The sequence below is a fragment of the Octopus bimaculoides genome, chromosome 15 (assembly GCF_001194135.2).
Source record: "Octopus bimaculoides isolate UCB-OBI-ISO-001 chromosome 15, ASM119413v2, whole genome shotgun sequence".
NCBI classification, from domain to species: domain Eukaryota; kingdom Metazoa; phylum Mollusca; class Cephalopoda; order Octopoda; family Octopodidae; genus Octopus; species Octopus bimaculoides.
The window spans coordinates 41,067,115-41,070,974 of record NC_068995.1 but is presented as its reverse complement, the minus strand read 5'-3'; the positions used below and the strand labels follow the sequence as shown (position 1 = coordinate 41,070,974).

Sequence of the window (3,860 nt, the reverse complement as noted above, 5' to 3'; positions counted from 1 at the left end):
TATAAGCTTCCTCCTTTTTAAAGAGGTCTAAATTCAAAATTTTTCATCAAAATTCCAATTTAATTTGTTCCAAACTCCAACTTAATATTGGTTACAAATTTTGGCACAAGGCCAGCAAGTTAAGGGGAGGGGATAAGTCGATTACATTGACCCCAGTGTCTAATTGGTAGGTACTTATTTTATCAACCTTGAAAGGATAAGAAGCAAAGATGACCTCAGTGGGATTTGAACTCAGAACATAAAGACATGAAATGCCACTAAGCATTTTGTCCGACATGCTTATGATTCTGCCTGTTTACCATCTTACTCCAACATAATATTGACAAAATTATTTTACTAAATTTTTCGTTATTATTTTCAAAATAGGATTCAAACTGAAGTGGGACATTTCGACAGCAATATGGCATCAAAAGGGTTAAAGGTAAATACTAAACAAAATGACCAGTCAAAACAAGGTGAAAAACCAAGGGAATTAGTTGTGGTCTGAGGAACCCAGATGAACAAGACAAAATTGTAATATCTTATATTATACCAAATTATGGTAATTCTTCAGAATAAAAATTTTTACAAATTACCTGTTGATTGGAACTGAATATACCTGGACAAAAAAAGAAAAAAAGAGACCCTAAAAGAATGGCAAAGATGTAGGATGGCACTCACATAGTGTGTAGTTGTGAGGTGAGGTTAGCTCAAGGTACAAAACTGGACTAAGATATGTAAATGCTTCTGTAAAATAGAAGCAATGTGTTCAGGAATATCTTGTCTTTCATATGGTGATCTGCAATGTGAAATGTCATTTCCCAAGAATTTCTATATTCACTGACTTGCAGCTAACATGGGAGTTGATGGTAAAATAGGTTATGGAACTTCACATAACATTTAGGAACACAACACTTCTGTAATGTGAACATCCTGTAATGAAAAATAGGGATTAGGACATACAAAAAACAATGTGTGTGTGTGTGTGTGAAGGTGCATGGCCTAGTGGTTAGGGCGTTGCATTCATAATCACTAGATCGAGGGTTTGATTCTGGGACTGAGTTGCACATTGTGTTCTTGAGCAAAACACTTCATTTCACTTAGCTATAAATGGGTAACCCTTCAGCAGAATAAATAGCCTTTTAATCAGAGGGAATGCTGGCCTGTTCAACTAACCAGCAGGGTGGCATTATTTGAAAACTAAAACAGTGTAAAGCGCATTGTAACTAGTGATGTATAACAATATCCATAGTCTGGTCGATCACATGATATATCATCAGTTGATGTCTGTTTTCCATCCTGGCATTGGTTGGACGGTTTGACCGAAAACTCGTAAGCTGCACCAATCAGATTTAGCATGGTTCCTACAGCTGGACACCCTTCCTAACACCAACCACTCAAAAAGTGCAGTGGGTGCTTTTTATGTGCCACTGGTACAGGTGCGAGTTATATAACACAGGCGTCAGCCATGACTACAATCGGACTTAGCTTGGCAGGTCTTCTCAAGCACAGTATATCTCATAATATATATATATATAATGTGCATATGCACAAAAACAAAGATGGAGACTTAAATTTACATATCTGTTTGCAATCAGAATATTTCCTGTAACAGACCAATCTATCAGTAACATTACAGTGTCAAGATGATGGTTAACTCCAAGTTGACTCCAATCAAACAGACCAACAGTAAAAGACATCCCAGCTCTAACCAATATTTTGTATATTTTTTCAGGTATTCTATTCCTCATGCTAAATTATTCCTACTTTTAATACAGTAAAATGGGATTTGAGGGAGATTTAGTTACAATTTCTGGCAGCTTGAGTCACAAGGTAAACTGCCCTGTCGACTTTTTACCAAATCAAAGGACAAAAAAGAAACTGGAGGTAACTCAACTGCTACTTTTGGTACAGCTGTCGCATCACTGTCTGCTTAAATCTGCTTTCTACTTATCAAGAAATTAGACAAAAATGAAAAAAACTAATATCTCTTGTTGAAAGTTCACCTGATGTGAAAATAAAATTCTTAAGAAAAAGTATGGATAAACTGATGAGAAACGAGACAAAAGGTTGAAAAAAATAAATTATTGTTAGCACATACCATCAGTTTACTATTTTTCCTGAGTGAATTAATTTGGCTTAAACCAATCATAATATTCTACTTGTTTTATGTTCAAAATGGCCAGATCTGGCCTCTCACACCAATGCTGCAATATCCTTTTTACTCTAGGCATAAGGCTCGAAATTTTTGGGGAGGGGTCCAGTCGATTAAATCGACCCCAATGCGCAATTGGTACTTAATTTATTGACCCCCCCCCCCCAAAAAAAAAGGATGAAAGGCAAAGTTGACCTCGGCGGAATTTGAACTTGGAACGTAAAGACAGATGAAATACCACGAAGCATTTCACCTGGTGTGCTAATGTTTCAGTCAGCTTGCCACCTTCAACCCTACAATATCATTCTAAAAAATTAACAGTTCCCTCATTGAAATCTCACAGCTACAAATTAATGCATGATTAAATCAAAACAAATGTGAATATAAAAAAAAAAAAAAAAAGCATTAATTTTGATAGAATAATGCAAATGTTAAAAAATTGTTAAACCATGGTATCGGCAAATAAACCAACTTTAACTTATATTTGAAGTTCAAATCTTGTAAACTTCTATCCTTCAGGCTATTACAAATTCCTCCTCTTTACCAATCTGAAGTCTGGTGCCAAAATTTATAAAACATTATTATTATTATTACTGCATGAGAGAGCAATGCATGCCATCAAAATAACACTGGGATACAAAAATACAAAGCCCAATATACTCATCATGACTAACCATCTGATAAGAGTACACTTGGTACATGCATCCCAACCATGTGTGTATGACATGATGATCTCATATCAAGACAAACAGTGCATGACCTTGCAGGTGGGGTCCAGTTAGAATTTTCTTCAGCTCAAGTAGCCCATCTCACTCAAAAGGACCCTGAATAAGGGTTAGAGACGTTGAATGAAATACCCATGTTTCCAGTGGTGAATTATTTAAATCCCCAAAGAATTCCTCTCAACACATGGCTATGATGCTCCCCCACTACTTCTGCTCATGATCAGAGATGCACATATCGTCGGCCATCAAGGGACATGCTCAACTGGTTAAGGTCAAACAACTGACAAACAAGTCTGTGGTACTGAACAGAATATTTGCCGTAGCCAAATTTTTCATACCATATTATTATTAGTAGTAGTATTATTACAGCTGCTGTTGTTTTTCTGGAACAGGACAAAATAAAGTCAAACCTGGCAAGACTCCAATTCAAACATATGCATTCTGAATTGGAAGAATCAGCTAGAGTCAACTTTGACGATAAATTTGTCACCACATGACAATCTCATGGACAAAATCTAATGGACATACAGCAGGACAAAAACCACAAATTGTTTAGAGGAGACATCAATCTAAACAACCCTAAAAACATAACCGGTACTTATTACAGAAAGGATTTAACTTGAATGTTATAAAAACATATATAAATAAACAACTCATTATTGGCAATTGTTGAGTCTGGTAGTTTGGAGTTCATCAACTAATGTCTTCTTTCTTATTATACACACACACAAATACACCAGAAGTGTTTAAAAATTCCCCTGAACTGAAGGTAGCAGCATGTGTGTGTGTGTATGTGTGTCTGTCCACGTTTATATTACTTTTACATCCATTTGCCTCCTGTTGGCATGGCTAAGGCAAAACTTAGAGTTTATAGTTAGATACTTTTCTTGTCAACAACCTTTACTTTCCAAGCAAGGTGCAGTTTATTCGATAGGTCTTTACACACAGACACACACATACAGTGTTTGTGTGTGTGTATATATATATATATATATATATAT

At 35.8% G+C, this 3,860-nt stretch overlaps 1 long non-coding RNA gene across 1 annotated transcript in view; it reads left to right on the top strand.

The window, feature by feature from the left end:
* The window catches only part of LOC128249510 (uncharacterized), a 12,673-nt gene extending 12,099 nt beyond the window's left edge, over nucleotides 1–574 (top strand). Inside the window, exon 2 of the long non-coding RNA XR_008265628.1 lies at nucleotides 367–574. This is a non-coding gene — a long non-coding RNA (uncharacterized LOC128249510). The remainder of the gene's footprint in view (nucleotides 1–366) is intronic.
* The last annotated feature ends 3,286 nt before the right edge of the window (nucleotides 575–3,860 follow it).